This window comes from Phyllobates terribilis, unplaced genomic scaffold (assembly GCF_046119375.1).
Source record: "Phyllobates terribilis strain yellow unplaced genomic scaffold, ASM4611937v1 Scaffold_582__1_contigs__length_1026801, whole genome shotgun sequence".
NCBI lineage: Eukaryota > Metazoa > Chordata > Amphibia > Anura > Dendrobatidae > Phyllobates > Phyllobates terribilis.
Window position 1 is genome coordinate 317,888 of NW_027363342.1, and position 22,188 is coordinate 340,075.

Sequence of the window (22,188 nt, forward strand, 5' to 3'; positions counted from 1 at the left end):
CATGCGATTTCAGGTGCAATGCTGCATTGTATGTAGTAAGATGGTGCCCATCAGACAGCATGTATAGGACTAACCTGTGATGAAAACACGAGCAATGGGAAAGTTCAAGCAGTTGCCTTCTCAATCTTCCTCGCCTCTAAGACATCTAAGGAAACATCTTCTCCTCTTGATTTTGGGTTGAGGTGTTGTAGGCATTTCAGGCTCTGGCATTCTAGGTTCTGACATACTAGGTTCTGACATGGTAGGTTCTGGTGTTCTAGGTTCTGGTGCTCTTGGCTCTGGAATTCTGGGTTGTTGGCTTCTCTGAAAAATCAGTAACCTCTCTTTAAGCTCCGTTGAACTTCGAGCTCTTCTTCCTATATTGTTGTGAGGGATCATTCTGACCCAGACAATATCACTGAACGCCACTTTATAGTTGCAACTAGGAACCTTTTTCGCATCCTGCGGTGCAGGAGCCATGGATGGAGTAGAACATTTGCCATTGGGCAGGACAGGTGTTCTCCTGGAGTCTTGCTTCTGAATCTGAGGGATGCAAATCGGCTCCTTACAAGCACTTTGTTCCTTCAGAATGGTTTTGTTCTCAGGAGTTTTCTGATTGTTTCACCAGGTTCAGACATTGCCCACTTGCTCAGGACAAGACTTAAGGCCAAATACTCTAGTATTGTCAGTAGTGTCATCACCGCAACAAAAACTGCGTCACGGAAGAGCCAAAGAGGAAGATTGATGGAAGCTTGATAGGTGCTTCTTCTGAGATCCACGGGTAGTGGGTCATCCTATAATAAAGAAAAAAAACATAATAAAGTCCTGTATATTTATACCCAATCCAGTCAAACAGAGAGCCCTTGTTATTATACAGTGATGGATACATTATCAAGCAACTTTCAGAAATATCCCATTGAGAAGATCAGGAAGAAGTTTGGGATTCACCTCCAGGGTCCATGGAATATTATTTACAGTTGGACTTTCATATGACGGACGGTCACGTGTCCAGTATGAGAAGTCCTGCAAGAGGCGATATTCTCATTAGCTGATCCTTGTGACCTCCATATTGATGAGAACATACTCGCCCTCAGTGTACTGTAATGTGGGGGGTAGAGCAACGTAAAGCACAGAAATGATAGGATGATACTCATCATCTCCAGAGGTCTCTCAGCACCAAGGTATGGTCAATGAGATACAAGCTGCAGATGGGCTGAGGCTTCTAATATACCCAGGGGTGACATCACAAAGCCCTCTGTGACATCATTGCACAGTTCTATCCATCATGCAACTGATACTTTGGACCTAACTAAATGTCTAAAAGAGAACCCTTCCACATGATTTCCAATCACGGAGCAGCTTCAGTTTTTCAAGAAAAGTTTAAAAAATATAATCTGTGCTGTGATTGGTCACAATGGCACATGAAGCAGAACGTCTTTAGATCTTTTAAAGGGAAAGTGTCAGCAATTTTTTTACAATTGTAAAATTGTAAAGTATTTATATTTATATATAAATACACATATATATTTAAAAAGGTTTTAATGGTATAAAATCTGAAAAAAATATTTTAACTCTTTTGATGTTTTCATCTTGTAAACACTAGGGGGAGCAGCTGCTGATATTTCCATGAAAACAGAATACAGCTAGCTCGCATTACGACTGCAGTAAAAGTGGGCGGGATCTGCTCACATGGGTGTGATGTCACTCCTCCCCTTCTGGGCGTTTGCAAAAAGGTAAATGAGACTGTAGTTTAGGATCACAGTGCGGAGCGATCACTGGTGACTGCAAAGTGATATATAAGGGACAACACCAAAGTCATTAATCACTACAAGGACAAGGCAGGAATGTGGGAGTCAGAGGGGTCACCCCACACTTATATCCCCTCTGACTGTCACTTCCTAAGCTCCTTTCCCTGCCATAACCTCTTATTCCCGCAGGTAAATTCTTACAGGACCCCCCTCCCCATCCCCTTCCCCTGCCGCAGCTGATTCTAAACGTCCTCCATATGTAATAATAGACAGGTACTCACCGGCAGCCTATGGTAATTCACAGGGTAGAACAGGGTACAGCACAGAAACAATATGGCGATCCTCATTGTCTCCAGGGGGTATCTCAGCACCAAGATATGGCCAATGAGATATGAGCTCCAGGTGGATGGAGCCCCCTTATATACCCCAAGGGTGACATCACAACGCCCTCTGTGACATCATCACCCACAACATTCCGTCACATGACATCACCCAGCACCAGCATCATGTGACCCAGCATAAATAGAAAGTCCTTGTTGGCTATAGCAACTATTCAAAACTAAGTTTAAACTTTTCCAACAGCTAAAGGCGGCTCTGTGATGGCAGTTTCTTCTTGTGGACGGTTGTGATAAATCTGCAGAACATCTACATAACGCGACATGTAGAAAATCCTGTCTTTTCCCCTCTGTTCTTCCTCTGGTGCTACAGAGACGGATAGAAGGAGCTTTTCCAGACCTTACAGTGCACAATATGGGACCTAATCACTGATATCCCAGATCTCCTCAGTACAAGCATACCGCCAACCTATGAGGACTAGAAAGAGGGCGAAACCATGCGGCACGCGTAGTCTGGCCACGCCCCTATCCACACCCCAAGCCACGCCCTTTTTATGCCTTGGCAGGAGGAGATGTCTGTACAAAGCGCAAGTTATCAAAAGGCTGAAGGAACACTTTATCAACATGAATGAAGGTTTTGAAGGGCATCCACTGTCCCGGCACTACCGGAAGTTCCACAACCAATCTTATAAGGACACTAAGTTTTGTGGGATCCGATTAGTCCCCAGAAAATGGAGGGGAGGTGATTACCTGAGATTAATGTCGCGGATGGAATCCAAATGGATCTTCACATTAAATAGCTTGGCTCTGAAGGGCCTTAATCACGAGAGTCAGCTGTATGCCTTCAACTCGCAGCGGTATATACTGTATGTATTTTTTATCCCAGTACCAATTGAACATTTACATTGCACTTTTATGAACCTCCTTATATTTTATCAATATAATATGTCTTTTGGATATATTCCTTTGAATCCACCTATTTTATATATGTATTTGTTTCTATACATTGATACCCCTATTGGAGATACTATATAATGTTTTTATTTTTCTCCTTCATTTTTTCCTTTTTATCTCTGGATGGTACTAAGTGCCGAATTTATACTATCCTGGTAATATACACTGATTAACAGACTGTTTTTTATAGCCATCAGAAATATAAGTATATAATTTTTATTCATTTTTAACTAATTGTGAAAGTTTGAACAAAGTCTTTTTTATTATTTTTTTCACACACAGTCTATTCTTATTGGAATTCTATCTTAGTTCTATTGCACCTCCATATGTCCTTTTGCACCGTCTTGTTAGTATTGGATCTTCCTCCATTTCTTTGGTTGTATTATCTTTGTGGGGGGCGTTTGGACTTTATTAGGTTACCAGTTTGACTACCAGCGAGAAGCTGACGAAGAGGAACTGTGAGTCCTCGAAACGCGTAGTTTTTTTTGGCCTATACAGGACATCGAAGGAGAAGGAGAGAGTCAAGGCACAGGGATAAGCCCTCCTGATATCCAGAAGATATATATAACCATATCATATTATTGATACAAAATATAAATGCACAGAGTCAATAAAATCATTTAAAAACACCAAACCCCATCCTTACTTTGCAGGATACCTATTCCAAAGGTGTATCTAGGTTTTCTGGCACCCGGTGCAGCAGGGGCTGGCTGGCACATTTTAGCCTGGGGGGCAAGCACACAGCAGTGGCCCATGAGTAGCGGCCCATCCTTAACATGTTTATTACCAGATGCATCATAAGCCTATATTCACACGACCGTATTGTCTAAGTGCTGCCCGTGAAAAAACCTGACAGCACTTGGACCAGTTCAGATGAGTGTTTGTAGTGGTCAGACATAGTACATATTATTCTTATGTATTACTTAATGTTGAGCGATACCTTCCGATATCGGGAAATATCGGATCGGATTGGATCGGACCGATACCCAAAAAGTATCGGATATCGCCGATTCCGATACCGGAAACCAATGCAAGTCAATGGGACGCTAATATCGGAATGCCATCCCAGCGTGAGAGAATTCTCCTGATTGTTTAAAAGCCGGCAGGCGGTAAAAAGCCGCTGGCTTTTAAACAATCACACAGCCCCATACTGCTTCCCCGCAGCCTCCCACCCCGATCCTGCGCTCCCCCCGCCACCTCACATCCCGATCGTAAGTTAGGACCGGGCGGGGAGCGCAGCACCAAGGAGCAGGGAGCGAAGGACCCAGGCGGGGAAGCCGGCAGGGAAAAGACTTCACCGCCGGCTTTCCCGTTTTGTGCTGCGCTCTCCTGCCGGTTATTTCAAATGAACAGCTGAGGTATCAGGTGATGCTGATCAGCTGTTCATTTGAAGTAGCTGCGGTGCCCTCAGAGGGTTCATGTGAGTTCATGCTTCACTGCATGAACTCACATGAACTTTCCCACGGCCGCACAGGTCAGCCTCACCTCCCAGACCATCAGACCCATCATGATTGGAGTGTGCGCGGGTGTCTGTGCGATGTGTGCGGGTGTGTGCGCGATGTCTGCGGGTGTCTGCGTGCAGGCAGACATAGGCCGATGTGACACTACTACTCACATCGGCCTTTGTCTGTCCCCCGTCCACTCGTGCCAGCAGGATCAGCTCGATGGGAGCAGTAGTTCCCATCAGCCTGATCCTGCTATTTAAACTGCCCCATATGTTATTTTTGCCCCTATACATCTTTTATGTTTTTAGGCCCCCCATATATTTTTTTTGTTTTTGGTCCCCAATAAATTTTAAATACATTTTTCATTGGTGGCCAGTGGTTACCTAAAATAAATTAGTTCATACATTACCTGTCCCCGCCGATCGCCACCTAAAATAAAGTTCATTTGAAATAACCGGCGGGAGAGCGCAACACAGAACGGGAAAGCCGGCGGTGTAGTCTTTTCACTGCCGGCTTCCCCGCCCGGGTCCTTCGCTCCCTGCTCCTTGGTGCTGCGCTCCCCGCCCGGTCCTAACTTACGATCGGGATGTGAGGTGGCGGGGGGAGCGCAGGATCGGGGTGGGAGGCTGCGGGGAAGCAGTATGGGGCTGTGTGATTGTTTAAAAGCCGGCGGCTTTTTACCGCCCGCCGGCTTTTAAACAATCAGGAGAATTCTCTCACGCTGGGATGGCTTTCCGATATTAGTGTCCCATTGACTTGCATTGGTTTCCGGTATCGGAATCGGCGATATCCGATACTTTTGGGTATCGGTCCTATCCAATCTGATACGATATTTCCCGATATCGGAAGGTATCGCTCAACACTACTCCTGACCCCACACATAAACTTCAGCTCATCCAGCACCATGACAACCAGCACAGCAGAGTCCTGCATCTGACGCGCCCCTGGGCCTGCTGTGTCGCGCAGCGTCTCGCGCACGGGGCTTACCCGGAACCGGATCAGATGAGGGTTGTAGTCTACGAGTGGCGGGGACCCGGTCCGTGCCCAGGGAGTCAACTCAGTGTGTGGCAGTCTTGATAGATGTTATTTGAGTGTCGACTACGCCACCCGTTGATTTGCAGCTATGGAGCTGCCGCTGCAGGGCAGACCGCTGAGGCCGGTGTAGAATTGTGCAGCGTGATAGTATAACCCCCAACGGGAGGGGTATGGCCTCAGGGCAGCCGACGTGGAAAATGGGGGTAGCAGGAACCACTCAGAGACGGTGCGGTGTAATTCAGGGTCTTTACTGGTAACAACGATAGACCCTCCCGGAGTACTTGCTAGCGAACGGGGCCTGGTCAGTCCTTGAGCAGATGGGATCTCCCCTGGCCAGGCGGAGTTGTAGGCCTCCCAAACTGACTGTACTCTTCTGGCTACCTTGCTAGAAGCGGATATAAGTAGCCCACGTCCCTGAGTGTACCGTGTGGTGCTCACCCGTATGGCCGGTGACTCGGGGCCTTCTAATGGCTTCCGCTCCACGATGGCGGTGCTGGTCCCACGCGTGTGACCGTGCCTTCGGGTTTCTGGGCCTGAGGACCTGAAATCCCCTGCCGGTCGGCTTCTGCTGCTGGGTAAGAGTTAGTCCCCACAGCCTCGGACGCCGGGTCCGGTAAGAAAGCTTCTCAGTCAGGGCGAGCTCTGCAGCTGCCAGCCCCTGACTCGTATTAGTATTGCTCCCACTGAGCTTCTGCTGTTTCTTCATATGACTGTTTCTTGTCTCTACTCTCCTTGACTCCAGGCTCAGGCCCCTGGACAGGGCCTGCCTGTGGAGCAGAGCCCATAGAGCAGCTCTGCTCCCTGTCTTCTCCTCTCAGAACTCCCTACCCTGCCTCAGCCCCAGGTTTATATAGGGGAAGTCCTTTCCCTCCCAAGACTGGGCAGGAGGTGTGGCATGCACAGGATCCCTGACCAAAGGACCTCCCACCTGCTCTCAGACATAATATCTCTATCACTGTGGCAACCAGACCCCTGGGGTGTCACACATCCACTGAGGCCCCTGATCATGTGACCCCTGACTCTTCCCCTCCTGTGACCTCATCACAGCTCCTGTGCGCACAGAGCAGCCATATATGTGGTGGCGGCTCTGCAGGTGGAGGTATGTGGGGATCCCCCATTACTGGGCGCAGGGGGCATTAACCCCTTGAGCACAGAGACTCTTTTGGGGTCTTGTGTTGCCCCTTTATAAGAATCATAAGGTTTTTGTTCTGTTTCCTGTAATAGATACATACGACCCAACTATGGAGACAGGAAGGGAGGAAACGTATTGTTCTCATAGTAAAGGGCCCCTTTACTGGCCCCACAGTGTAATGCCCCCATTATGCCCCTTATACAGAATGTATGATGCCCCCACACAGTGTAATGCCCCCATTATGCCCCTTATGTAGGATGCATGATGCCCCCCACAGTGTAATGCCCCCATTATACCCCTTATGCAGTATGTATGATGCCCCCACACAGTGTAATGCCCCCATTATGCCCCTTATGTAGGATGCATGATGCCCCCCACAGTGTAATGCCCCCATTATACCCCTTATGCAGTATGTATGATGCCCCCACACAGTGTAATGCCCCCATTATGCCCCTTATGCAGGATGCATGATGCCCCCACACAGTGTAATGCCCCCATTATGCCCCTTATGCAGGATGTATGATGCCCCCACACAGTGTAATGCCCCCATTATGCCCCTTATGCAGTATGTATGATGCCCCCCACACAGTGTAATGCCCCCATTATGCCCCTTATGCAGGATGTATGATGCCCCCACACAGTGTTATGCCCCTTATGCAGGATGTATGATGCCCCCCACACAGTGTAATGCCCCCATTATGCCCCTTATGCAGGATGTATGATGCCCCCACACAGTGTAATGCCCCCATTATGCCCCTTATGCAGTATACATGATGCCCCCACAGTGTAATGCCCCCATTATGCTCCTTATGCAGTATGTATGATGCCCCCACACAGTGTAATGCCCCCATTATGCCCCTTATGCAGTATGTATGATGCCCCCACACAGTGTAATGCCCCATTATGCCCCTTATACAGTATATATGATGCCCCACACAGTGTAATGCCCCCATTATGCCCCTTATACAGTATGTATGATGCACCACACAGTGTATGCCACCATTATGCCCCTCATGCAGTATGTATGATGCTCCCACACAGTGTAATGCCCCCATTATGCCCCTTATACAAGATGTATGATGCTACCACACAATGTAATGCCCCCATTATGCCCCTTATGCAGTATGTATGATGCCCCCACACAGTGTATTGCCCCCATTATGCCCCTTATGCAGTATGTATGATGCCCCAAAAAGTTTAATGCCCCCATTATGCCCCTTATGTAGTATGTATTATGCCCCCACACAGTGTAATGCCCCCATTATGCCCCTTATGCAGTATGCAGGTGTTAAAATAATGGGTCAGCTTCGAATCATTGCCTTTAAGAAGACTTGTTTTTCAGTTAGATAATCCTTATTTAGCAATACTTTTGTTTGTTCTGTTTTCTTGTAGTGTTCTCATGACCTTTATAAGAATTGGCTCATTGGTTTATAATTATCATACTTGTCCTATGTCTGTACACAAAATAAAGTCCCAATATATCACCACCAGGAAACTCCCTAAGTTCACCATGACCTGAACTGTATTCAGTACTATCAGTGAGAAAGGATGTTGGGAGTATCATACATCATGAATATCCTGCAGATGTATTGACAAGCACCTGTTATTTAATTATTCTGCGCCAAAGATAACATATTACTTACATCATCTCATACGCATGTATCAAAGCACAACCCACGTTGATTGGGGTATATAATTATATTACATCTTAAAATAAACAGAATCATTCTCTTGAGACAGTCTGTAGTGAGTGTCTTATTTGAAGCGTCATTCCTATAGGAAATCTATATAGGTAATCTCTTTTGTCTACCTGAGAAGAAGTGAGATCCCCTCCCGTCTTTAACAGCTGGAGGCCCCAGCGAGATCTATTTTTTTCCTTTTAATTTCATCTGAGACTGAACAACTGCTTTACCCCTATCCCGAACAGAAACAAACCCCGGCCGGGTAAGTGAGTGGCCTTAACACTCTGAGCAAATTTCTCTCCGGGAAAGGTGGGGTCGATCTAGGTCAGTCTCCGGGGATCTTGAACGGGAAACCCTCAGGTAGCAATTTTATTATTATTATTATTATTAATTTTTTTAATATATATTATTACTAACAATTTCACATAACTGGAAAATTACTAATTCAAATATATCATATATCTGTATTTTTGCATGCATTAACTATTTCATATAATATATACATAGTACTTCTACATCCCCAATCATTGCTGCTTCCAACTTAACTAACGTTCATACTAAGTGTAACTGTGTTAAGTTCATGCTTATTATAGCAAAAATGTACGAGATATAAGTGATTAGATGACGTGTGCTGAATGCGTGTGTAGTACTCTGCTTAGCAAATACAACAATGGAGCTGTCACGCATTTTAGGAAGCTGCGAGATTAGTGTGGAATCTGAAGGTTAGGGGGCTACGGGAGGAAGATAATACATTCCTTACGTTAGTATATGTGAATATTAACAGTCATTGTTTTGTTGAACCTTATACCATTTATGAATATTGTGATATTGATTCAGCTAGAGCAATAAATAGAATCCAGGATTCACAGGATATAAAGTTATTTTGCCCAGTTGCCCTAGAAAATTTTAATAGGAATTGGAGTACGAGAAGTGCTGTGGTGGAGAATGAGGAGGTGTTAATAACTGAAGTGGTGATTAAGAGAAATGAATAATTGATAGGCTGCAAAAGTATACATGACTTGTGAAAAGTGTTTGTGCTCGGTTACAGTAGTGAGAAAGCGAAAGCCTCATGGTAGGGATACTGCTTCGTTTCTGGAAAGGATACATTTGTACCCTGTAAGTGCACACCAGTATAGGAGAAGTAACGTTACATACCGAGTTTTCCCTGCCATATTGTTCCACATCCACACACTATAGGTAAAGAGTGGCAGTATATTATAGAAAACAGATGGTATATGCCTGTGTGACAGGATATTATTACTCATAATAATTATCTTGCCAATATTGGCACGGACTCAGGAATAGACGTAGGATATTCTTCAAGTGAGGACTCTGACCCAGATGTATGAAGAATATATAGCGATTGCTTTTGGAACGGTTTTTGTTTATAATAGTCTACATTTATTTGTTTAGACAAACTTGTCTCAGCATCAGAGCAGAGCAAAGAGTTGCAGTTCAGCTTAAGTCCCTCGAATCAGGGGTAACTGGCTAACGTACTTGACCAGTTGACCCAGCTGATTGAATCAGGGGTAACCAGCTAACGTATCTGACTGGTTGACCCAGCTGATTATATAGCAGGATACTGAAGATAGGGATCGCAACCCTTGACAAATCCTGTTATGGGTGCTCGAATCTCCAGATCAAGGAACAAGGATCCGAGGTGCACCATGTGTGATCTGGTGAGAATGGAGCATGGCAGGGCAGCTGTAAAAGATGCAACAAAGATATTGAAAAAGAGCTGGTATGCCAGCCAAGGGATGCCTAGATGCTGAGAGATGGAAACGGTTTAGTCAGGAACATTCACAATGGATTGATAAGCATGATTACGGAGCACAGGTTGCAGCCTGGTTGAGAACTAGTGAGAGACATCATCCCCTTTTAATTCCCGATGATGATGAAACTGATCAGGTAGTGATCAGAAGCAGATCTCATGTCATACAACCCCCGACACCTAGTCGGGAACAAGGTCCAATCCAGGCTGCGCCCTCCGCTCAGTCAGAGAATAGATTAGAGCCAAGTGATAGGTCAGAGTCAAGTGTAAGTGTTGAGAAAGAAAAATCACTGTCCGAGGTTTCTACCTCCCCAACAACCATACATAGTGCCAGCACTATCAATTTTCTCCCCCGCATAGTACTGCATCTACTACAGATAGTGACAGATCCCTTCACCTGCATATGACACCATCCCCACCATGACTCCACGAGAAAAAATAATTTTAAAACTAAAAGTAGGCAAGGACGGGACTTGAGGGGGTTGAGGATAAAGAGAGAGAAAGGGAAAATCTAGCTATCAGCTCAGTTGCCAGTGAGGAGGACGGTGGAGAGGAGAACGCAGGCACACACATGCAGCCCACAGACCCTCCCCGCACTCAGCAGCTAAGAGGAACAATAGCACTACGCTCTAAAACATGGATCTGCCCAGGATGTCAGGATAGTAATACAATATTTCAGTGTGAAAACTGTAATCTCGACAAAAGAAAACCAGAGACGGCTGCATTCCCAGTCATTACACAAACAACCAGGGGTACACAGGGGGATGAAGGACAACAGGTAAAACGGATACCACCACTTGGTATAAACCATGGTCTAGGTCAGAACAATTGTCCATGGCAAATAGTTTTCCAGACATGTATAAGAATCCGATAGGATATTATAAGACGGTGAAAGGGGTAGCTGAGAACTATGATGCCACTTGGAGTGATCTGGTACCGCTCTGTAGTCTCAATGGTGGAGTACCACTTGTGGAAAAGGTTAAACAGGTCCACGTAGGAGACGGAATAGAAGCGCTACCGGGTGACACTAAGACCCTAGAATCGAGGAAACAGTTTATCCTCCGGTTAAATGCAGTCACTAAAATAATGGCAGAAAGCCTTATCTCAGGGATGCCAGAGATATTCCAAGAACCTGAGGAAACGGTTGATAAATTCCATGCTAGGTGCGTAGCTGTGTTTAAAGATCATGATTATAATTTGAATAATCCAAGGGAATTGGGGTTTCTGAGAAATATGTTTATCACTGGTCTCAGAGAAGACCTCAGGGCAAAGGTGTTTAAGCTGCACCCAGAATGCTTATATGCCCCTTGGAGCAGTAAATATCCACATTCAGAGGATTAGAACAGGCCATAAATAAGAGAAAAAGAAAGATAAGGTCACCCCAATTATGGTAAATATACACCCAGATGCCTTTCAGGACACTATTAAGGACACAGTAAAGTCAGTTACCCGAATTACTTTAGGCGGAAAAGTAGACGGGAAAAAAAAAATAATAAATGGACCCAGAGGATTGTAAACAAAGGGTTTCTGTTTTAGGTACGGTGAGAAGGGTCACATCTAAAAGGAAACTGAACCTGTAAATGTTAAAGATAGCACATGCTATTGACTTATGTACCCATCTTCTTGTCTCAGATAAATATCCTAGAAATTTAATAGGTGCAGACATTCTTAATGTAGTGAATGCAATGATTAAATTTGGAAAGAAAGGTGTTACCATTGCAGGTCCATTATCTGAAACAACAATATCAACAATGATGTCAATAATTCAACTTGAAAAGGAGGTGGATACAGGTCTCGATGACAACATACAGGAGATGCCTGGTAACGTACCAACCGTACTATGAGTACAAGATAAAACGGATGTTGGACTGTTAAAAATAACCCCAGTGACAATTAGGTTGAAGCCTCGTGTTGCACCGGTACGTATGAGACAATATCCCCTGAGCAAGGAGCAAACAGAAGCAATTGCACTACAGGTGAATAAATACCTAGAAAAAGGTATAATCAAGGAATGTATGGTCCATGATTTGAGAGAGATTAATAAATTAATGGTTGTAGACACGCCCATAGTACCAAATCCACATACCCTATTAAATCAAATTCCATCTAATGCAAAATTTTTCAGTGATTGACCTCAGTAATGCTTTCTTCTCAGTGCCAATAGATGATGAGAGCCAGCTGCTGTTTGCCTTCATCCATGGAGGAAAGCAGTATTGCTGGACCCGGTTGCCTCAGGGGGGGGAGCAACTTCTCCCTCCATGTTCTCAGAGGCAATGGCAGGAGTACTTCTCTCTTGGCATCCTGAGAATCAAGACATTCAGCTACTTCAGTATGTGGATGATCTACTGTTGTGTACCCCAAGTAAGGATGTATGTTTAAAAGAGACATTATCTTTACTAATCTTCTTGTACCACGAAGGTTACAAGGTATCCAAGGAAAAACTGTAAATTGCAAAGGAAAGAGTAGTGTTCTTAGGACATTGTATCTCCTTCCCACTCAAACATATCACTCCAGAAAGGAATAAAAAACAAACAAAAAAAAAAAAAAAACAACAATCAGTCAGGCTGTAGAACCAACAACTTCCAGCGCATTAAGAACGTTCCTGGGGCTGGTCAGCTACTGTAGAGAGTGGATTCCTTCTGCATCTGCCATGATGCAGCCCCTATTTCACATGCTCTCTGCATGCAATAAGGGTCAGCTTTATTTGCTGACCCTAAAAGAAAAACAGGGGTTTCAAATGCTCAAGGACGCCATTCTCTCAGCACCAGCACTAAAAATCCCCAACTACGGCCTACCATTTTTCCTTTTCTGTCATAAATCAGGGGGGCATGCTAAAAGTGTGCTCACCCAAAAATATGGAGGTAGACATCGTCCTCTAGGATACTACTCTGCTCAGCTCAATGTTGTTGCAAAGGGAGCACCCTCATGCATCAGAGCGGTAGCCGCCTGTGCAATGTTGAAAGAAAAGGTGGCTAATATAGTGCTAGACAATGCACTAGAAATTCAAGATCCCCATTCAGTACAGGAACTTCTGCTCCAGGCCAGGACAAAACACCTGTCCATGAGCAGATTGACCAAGTACGAGGTGGCAATATTGACTCTCCCAAATGTCACTATCAGAAGGTGTACAACTCTTAACCCTGCCACACTAATACCTGAACCAATTGATGATGAAACATTACACCTTGAGCATAACTGCTTTGAGTTAATGGACGCAGAAACTAAACCACTAGCCAATGTACAAGAAACACCAATTTCTGAGGTGGATCTAGAGCTATATGTAGATGGCTCCCGATACTACCTAGATGGGAAGCCCCATACAGGCTATGCCATAGTCAGTCAAAATGAAGTATTAAAGGATGAGGCACTGTCCCCTAGAATGTCTGCCCAGGAAGCTGAGTTAAAAGCACTCGCTGAAGCATGTATAATTGCAGAAAACAGAATTGAGAATGTTTTCACAGACAGTCGCTACGCATTTGGCATTTGCCATGATTATGGTCCCATATGGAAAAGCAGAAAGTTTATTGGTTCTTCTGGTAAACCCATAAAGAATGCAGAAGCAGTAGCACAACTCCACAGAGCGTTGGAGTTCACACCAAAGAGTGCACAAAAGAGGCTGAGGGAAACAGGAGGGCGGATGCAGCTGCAAAAGCTGCAGCCCTGTTGCCCCTCCCAGTAGAAACATTCACTGTGCAAGTGTCTGGGAGTGTGGACCTGGATCTCTTGCAGAGCCTACAGGATCAGGCCTCTGCACCAGAAAAGGAAGAATGGACTAAACGCTCAGCTAAACAGGGAAAGGATGGACTGTGGAGAGCAGATGGCAAATACTGTCTGCCAAGATCCCTGCACTCTATGATGTGCACTCTTTCTCATGGACCAACCCATCAGTCCAAGGATGCAATGGTAAGTCAGGTAAAGATCTATTGGGTAGCACCAGAATTCCACTATGCTGCTGTTAAATTCATACAGGGATGCATAATCTGTGCATGTCACAATGTGGGAAAAACGGTGAAAGTGCCACCAAAGTGCACTGTGAGACCATTATACCCGTTTCAGCGACTTCAGATAGATTTCATTCAGCTCCCGAAGGTAGGCATTTATGAGTATGTGCTTGTCTGTATCGACTTATTCTCATCATGGCCAGAGGCCTGTGATATAGAACAAGCACAGCGGATCAAGGAAGGTGTGCGGAAGGCAAATGCCTTAGAAAATTTACCACTACCCGAGTGGCTCGCTTGCATGAATCCTTTAAACTTATTTAGGGAAGTTTGAGGGTGAATAAGTGGTGTCATACATTTCTTGATCCAGGCTGTGTTTATAATAGTGGTGGTTGCAATAATCATGAAACTTTTTGTGATGATGATAAAGAAAATTCTTGCTTCTAATTGTAAATGTTTTCCAGGTAAATCCCAACATAAAATTGATACAGACACTGAAGTGAAACAAACCCAAGTCCTTACTACAATAATAACCACAGTACAGCGAGAATGCATCTTCTGCAACAAGATTACTGCAGCAGACTTATCGGATTGTATGTTCTGCGCAAAACCATTGGTCTGAAAAGCAAATCCTACCAGCAGAGGATGGAACCTGATAGATGCTGAACTCTCAGCTACTATTTGCTCAAAGATACCGAACATATAACTTGTAGTTGTATATACACAGCAGTCTATTATATTAAAGTAGACATATACCTGACAATCCCTCTATACATATAGCAACTATACTCAGAAAATGGTAGGGAAAGTAAGGGACAGTGGGTCTGATAACAAATTAATTTGAACGGATGCGCAGCAGGACTGGCATCCCACTACATACGGAGGGTAAGCCCCGTGATGTCGTGAAGTAGGGTTAATTTGCAGGCCTAGAATTTAGGTAGGGACATGAGGGACAGACAGTATGACAAGATGATAAAAAGAGGGGAATTGTTAAAATAATGGGTCAGCTTCGAATCATTGCCTTTAAGAAGACTTGTTTTTCAGTTAGATAATCCTTATTTAGCAATACTTTTGTTTGTTCTGTTTTCTTGTAGTGTTCTCATGACCTTTATAAGAATTGGCTCATTGGTTTATAATTATCATACTTGTCCTATGTCTGTACACAAAATAAAGTCCCAATATATCACCACCAGGAAACTCCCTAAGTTCACCATGACCTGAACTGTATTCAGTACTATCAGTGAGAAAGGATGTTGGGAGTATCATACATCATGAATATCCTGCAGATGTATTGACAAGCACCTGTTATTTAATTATTCTGCGCCAAAGATAACATATTACTTACATCATCTCATACGCATGTATCAAAGCACAACCCACGTTGATTGGGGTATATAATTATATTACATCTTAAAATAAACAGAATCATTCTCTTGAGACAGTCTGTAGTGAGTGTCTTATTTGAAGCGTCATTCCTATAGGAAATCTATATAGGTAATCTCTTTTGTCTACCTGAGAAGAAGTGAGATCCCCTCCCGTCTTTAACACAGGACATTGCCAGACCTCATGTGGCTGGAGTGTGTCAGCAGTTTCTGCAAGGTGAAGGCATTGAAGCTATGGACTGGCCCGCCTGTTCCCCAGACCTGAATCCGATTGAGCACATCTGGGACATCATGTCTCGCTCCATCTGTGTCACCCTGGCCTGGATGCCACAAAATGTATTAAAGCTGTGTCTGAGAGCAAGGGGGAGGTTCTCTAGTCAGGGGAACATTAGCATGCAATGCCTCCTGTCTCAGGCCAGTAGGGGGAGCAGGCTGCCCCTATAAAAACTGGTGCTGGGGGCAGGGTTAGAGAGAACTGGATGGCCTGTCTCAGCATTGAGACTTGTCCCAGAGCAGAACAGGGACAGACAGTTGCACTGCACCTAAGAGGAAGTGTGGCAGGAGGAGAGCCACAAGCCAGAGACAAGAGGCGAAGAGAGCCTGTCTTGGCAGAAAGAGGACTTAATTTACCAGACTTTGGTGTCTGAGGCTGAGAGGATTCCACATCCCCCAGCAGAGAACCAGTCCGCAGGGGACTGTATATTCCTTGGCCTAAGAAGCCTGGAGGCCCTGCCACAACAGAAGGGACCAGTAAAGCCGTACAAGGCTGGGAGCAGAAAGGAACCCACGTCGCAGGCCATACAGGCGAGAATACACAGAAAGCTTGGAAACGTGGGCTGTTACCCTATCAGGAGGAGATAGCCAGAAGGAGCGCAGAAAGCACGGTAGGCCTACACCCTTACCCTGACCAGGGCCAATTTCCCCGTTGCTCTCAGACATCCAGGTCCCCCTCCTAGCCGGGACTGTTTATGGGTCAATTTACCTGTTCTAGTAAAGACCCTGGACTGCAACCTGTTGTCTGTGTGCTCCTTGCTTCTCCAGCACTATCAGCACTGGGACTCTCACCACCATCACTCCCACCATCCACTATACTGCCCTGGGGCCGCACTCTTCCCGTGGGGAGTCACACTACCCTAGCTGCACACCTCATCAGCCCCAGCGGTCGGCATGCAGCGGCGGTTCCTAATAACCGCAATCCACGGGTGGCGTAGTCGGACATAATCAATAGCACATAACGGACTACCACTGGCCTGACCACCCTGAGCCACGGAACCGGGTTGCCACTACTACTCCCATCGTTCCCAGACTGCCCGGATCCGAGTGCCCCACGGCCCAAGGGGCGAGTCAGCTTTGGCGTAGTCGGCAGGATTTCATGCCCGCAACCACCGGGTACTGCGTGCCTGAAAAAGACTTTTGTAACTTACCTGTGGCGAAGTTTCCCACCGTCCGGAGTCGTTTCCCGCCATCCGGAGCCGATTCCCGCCATCAGACGCCATCTTGGACTGTTTCCCGCCGTCTTCTGCCGTCTTCCCGCCATCCGCAGCTGTTTCTCGCCATCGGACGCCATCTTCAGGACGCCGCGCGGGAAGAAGAGGGGCGTGGACTTCAAAACCGCGCGAGATCCGAAGCTCCGCCCCACGCACCGACGCTGCGCAAGGTCCTGGAAGGGAGAGAGAGCGACGCTGACGTCATCAGGACGCGACGCAAGGTCCTCGTCCAGAGCAGCAGCAGCGGAGCCGCGGCCTACAGAAGAGGATCGTCGGAAGGTAGGCCACGCTTAACTAGGGGGGAGGAAGATGTCGGACACAGAGGCGCCCACTACCACCAACGCAGCTGCAGCAGCGGTGATGCCCTTTTCCCTGCCCTACATCCCTGGAGCGGCCTGGCTGCCCAAATACTCAGGGGAGCCCCATGCCCTAACTGACTTCAAGGAAAGGCTATACAGTTTGTTCCACGTTTAGCCCCTGACAGAGGAACAGAAGGTCAGCATATTGACAGGGCAGTTAACTGGCGCAGCCCAAAGGGAGGTAAAATCATGGCCCACTGAGGATAAAAGGACTGTGAAGGGTATTCTGGCCCGGCTGCGGGGTACCTTTGACACACGTACCTCCGCTGAGATTAAAATGAGGTTCTATGGATGTAAGCAGCGGGCACAGGACAGCATCAGAGACTATGCCCTAAATCTGCAGGAAGCCTTGAGGGCTATTCAACAAACTGACCCTGGCAGTGTGCAGGAAACGGATAAGCTGCTAACAGAACAATTCATAGAAGGTCTGCTGTCTAGCGCCCACAGGGCCCAACTGCGTCTCATGTTCTTTCAGAACCCCGACCTAACCTTTGCCCAATTTAAGGACAGGGCCATAAGGGTGCTCCGTGAATCTGCAACCAGTGGCGCTATAAACCCCCGGCGCCCTGCTCTCACCAACCACCAGGAGGCAGCGCCCTCCTCTATGGATCCCGTGGGGGCTGATGCACAGGCCCTGAACCAAGCCCCGTCGAAAGACCTGCACCACCAAGTCCAGGAGCTGACCAGGAGCGTCGCGGCGTTGACCAGGACCGTCCAGGCGTTGCAAGTGGACCCGTCAAGACCCATCGAGCTGGCTTCAAGTCCGGAGGATGTCCCGTGGCGTCGACAGAGGAGGATCCCGTCGTTCCGAGGGAGGCCCACAGACCGCTACGCAGAGGATGGACAGCCCATTTGCCGTCGATGCAACCAGCCCGGACACATTTCCAGGTACTGTAATTTAAAAGGGTCCAACCTGGGGCAAAGGGCCAACCCCCAGGCATAAGATCACCAGGCCCTTACAATTGGCGTAATAAGTACGTTGGGGGGCGCCCGGTTTTACCCATGGTGCTGGATGGTATCCCCATGAGCGCCTTGCTGGATAATAGGTCACAAGTAACCACTATCCCTTATGTACTTTTTAAGCAGTATTGGACTGATGCTGATATCACACGGTATCCAGACAATAACTTGAGCATCATCGCCAGTAATGGCTTACCCGTGCCGCAGATGGGGTTCAAGGAGATGACCATTAAAATTGGTAAAGTTGAACTGCCGGCACAGGGGGTGATTATTGTGGACATTGACCGTTGTGAAAGTCACCCTAAAATAACTGTGGGTACTAACGTAATTGAAAATTGTCTTTCAGAGGTAATTGTAATTCTACAACAGGTGGCGGTGAATGCTAGTTCCAGCCAACAGAGAGTCCTCAACAAGGAGATAAAAGCCCTGATGAGACGGCAGCAGGTAGAACTGTCTGGTGGTGAGATCGGTAGCGTAAGACTGAGTGACCCATTCCCCATTTCCATGCCTCCCAAAAGTGAAATGATGATCTGGTGTCGGACTGCAATCGGGTTGAGAGGTAGAGACTACCAAGCCATGGTAGAACCCGTGTACTCAGACAGCAGGCCCACCATTTTGACAGCCCGGGGGGTGGTTGATGTCCGTCATGGGAGGGTGCCCGTCCGCATCCTCAACATTGGGGAGAGGGAAGTACACTTACCCAGGTACGCTACACTCGCCAAACTGTTTGTTGTCGAACACAAAGCTATCAGGGCCGTGGAACCCTTGCCTCCATCTCCTCAGGCGGAGGGTAATGGCTCCCAGAAACAAAAGGAGGACTGGTGCCAGAAACTCCATGTGGGTGCTGACTCCACTCCCCTGCACCAAAAACAAGGAGTCTACCGGGTGGTACAGGAGTACGAGAGAGTCTTTAGTAAGCACCCGCTAGACTTCGGCAGAGTAAAAGGGATAGAACACCACATCCCCACAGGGAGCCACCCACCAATAAAAGAGAGGTACAGACCTGTACCCCCTGCACATTATCAGAACGCAAAGGGCATGCTAAGAGAGATGAAAGAAGCTGGGGTTATTAGAGACAGCTGTAGCCCCTGGGCAGCCCCCTTGGTTCTGGTCAAAAAGAAAGACGGCACCATGAGAATGTGCGTGGACTATAGACAAATCAACCGTATCACCCACAAAGACGCATATCCGCTGCCTAGAATAGAGGAGTCTTTAGCCGCACTAAAATCTGCTAACTTCTTTTCTACTTTGGACCTTACTAGCGGGTACTGGCAGGTTCCTGTGGCAGAGGCTGACAAGGAGAAGACTGCCTTCACCACCCCGATGGGACTGAGTGAGTTCAACTGTATGCCCTTCGGGCTCTGCAACGCACCAGGGACCTTCCAGAGGCTGATGGAATGATGTCTAGGGCACCGAAACTTCGAGACGGTCCTCCTTTACCTGGACGACGTGATCGTCTATTCGAAGACCTACGAGGACCACCTAAAGCACCTGGCCGAGGTGTTCGAAGCCCTGGCAGGCTATGGCCTGAAGGTGAAACCATCGAAGTGTCACCTGCTGAAACCAAAGGACCAGTACCTAGGGCACGTGGTAAGCGCGGAAGGAGTGGCCCCCGACCCTGACAAGGTCACGGCAATCAAGAGCTGGCCAAGCCCCTCGAACATCAAAGAGGTGAGACAGTTTCTCGGGTTGGTAGGCTACTACCGAAGGTTCATCCCCGGGTTCACTAAGATGGCAGCTCCTATGCAGGACCTCCTGATCGGACAGTCTAAGTCCAGGAGCCAAAAGCCGCCCTTCAAGTGGGATAAACCGGAAGAGGAGTCCTTCCGCCAGCTAAAGATGGCCCTCACAGGGGACGAGATCCTGGCCTACCCTGATTATGGCCAGCCTTTCATTCTCCACACAGATGCCAGTAATGTGGGACTGGGAGCCGTACTGTTCCAAAACCAACAGGGCATAGAAAGGGTGATCGCGTACGCCAGCCGGAAGCTGAGACCCACCAAGAGGAACCCGGAGAATTACAGCTCCTTCAAGCTAGAATTCTTGGCGGTGGTGTGGGCCGTGACGGAACGCTTCAAGCATTACCTGGCCTCCGCAAAGTTCACCGTGTACACGGACAACAACCCGTTGACACACCTGGACAATGCAAGACTGGGTGCCCTAGAACAGCGGTGGATGGCCCGTCTCTCCAACTATGACTGATCAAGTACCGGGCCGGCAAAACCAATGCCAACGCTGACGCCCTATCGAGGATGCCTCACTTATCTGAAGGTGACGAAGACCCAGAAGAGCTGGAGGAGGTAGAACTCCCCGCGTTTCACCGGTATGGAGCTGCTCAATACTCCCACCGCGTGAAGGAGGAGGATCTAACAACCGTGATGATAAATCCCCTACCTCAACACAGCTGGGCCGAGACCCAAGATAGTGACCCTGCCATCCGCCTGGTGAAAGATCTGCTGACCCAGGAAGATGCCCGCATAGATCCGGATGCTCCAGAGGAAGCCAAGCAGCTATGGAAAGAGAAGAGCAAGCTGTTCCTCTACGAAGGCAAGTTGTGCAGAAGGATTGTCAACCACCGGACGCACGAGCTGACCTGGCAAGTCGTGGTCCCAAGGCGGGATGCAGCTATGGTCCTGGGGGCTTACCATGACAGAGCGGGACACATCGGTTCGGTTGGAAGAAACTGGAGTTCCTACTAAGAGGAAGGTTCTTTTGGGTCGGCATGAGAGGAGCTGTAGAAAAATGGTGCAGAGACTGTGGCCCTTGTCACCTAAGGAGGAAGGACCGCACCAGCCAGAAGACACCCTTGAGGCCCATCGTCACCACGCAGCCTCTTGAGCTGGTAGCTCTGGACCATGTCAAATTGGCTCCCAGCCGGTCAGGATACATCTATGCCCTGACAATCGTGGACCACTATTCCCGTTTTCTAGTGGTGGTCCCAGTAAAAGACTTGACAGCCCAAACAGCGGCCAGAGCCTTCCAGCAATATTTCTGCCGTCCACACGGGTATCCGGAACAGGTCCTGACAGACCAGGGTCCAGCGTTCGAGGCTGAAATCTTCCAGGAGTTCGGCAACCTCTATGGCTGTAAGAAGATTCGGACAACGCCTTACCACCCACAAACCAACGGGATGTGTGAGAAGATGAACAATATAGTCATTGATCTCCTGAAGACGTTGCCCCTGGAGGAGCGCAGCCTGTGGCCAGAAAAACTGCCGGACCTCATAGACTTATACAATCATATCCCGGTGAATGCTACCAACTGCACCCCGGCTTACCTGATGCGACCCAGACCGGGTAAGCTGCCTATAGACCTGGAGATGGGAGTCCTAACGCCTGAGGACACCTCCCCGGATGCGGACTGGGATACGGAAAGGCAACTGCAGTACAAGAAGGTGCAGTAGACTGTGGAGAAGAGCCTGGCCCAGGTGAGAGAGAGGCAAGAAAAACTCTTCAACCAACACGCCCCTGCTGGTCCCCTAGAACCTGGTGAGCAAGTCCTAAAGCGAAAAAGAAGGCTTCACAAGTTGGACGACCAGTGGGAAAGGGAACCCTACACCGTACTGCAGTCTGATCACGACAACCCGAAGGTGTGCGTGATCACCAAGGACGGAGGAGAAACCACTAGTACCGTCTCCAGAGACCATCTCAAAAGATGCCCCGAGCAACTCCGTAGTGCAGAAGAGGATCAGAGTGACCTTGAACCCGCAGAGGACAAGGAAGAAATGATCAGCACCGTTCTCGGAGAGTTCCCTCAGTCCTGGACTCGCATAAATGATGCCATAGTGGTACCCGTCCTGCATTTCCTGCAACCGGCACAGCAACAACCAACACCAGAGCCGGAAGGTGAAGAGGAGCAAGCGGTTCCAGAGGCAGAAGAGCCTGTACCAGCAGCCCAGGAGAGTCAACCCTCTGCTGACAGTGAGCCTGCCATGCCTGCGGTAAGCCAAAGGACCCACAGACAGCTGCCTTCCCTACCTGT

General features: G+C 47.6%; 1 long non-coding RNA gene across 1 annotated transcript; it reads left to right on the forward strand.

Annotated features, from left to right (window-relative positions):
• Positions 1–8,738: 8,738 nt before the first annotated feature.
• LOC141233366 (uncharacterized) lies at positions 8,739–15,456 on the forward strand. Its single transcript, XR_012299474.1, has 2 exons — positions 8,739–11,902; positions 14,484–15,456. It is a non-coding gene; the product is annotated as an uncharacterized lncRNA (long non-coding RNA).
• Positions 15,457–22,188: the final 6,732 nt, after the last annotated feature.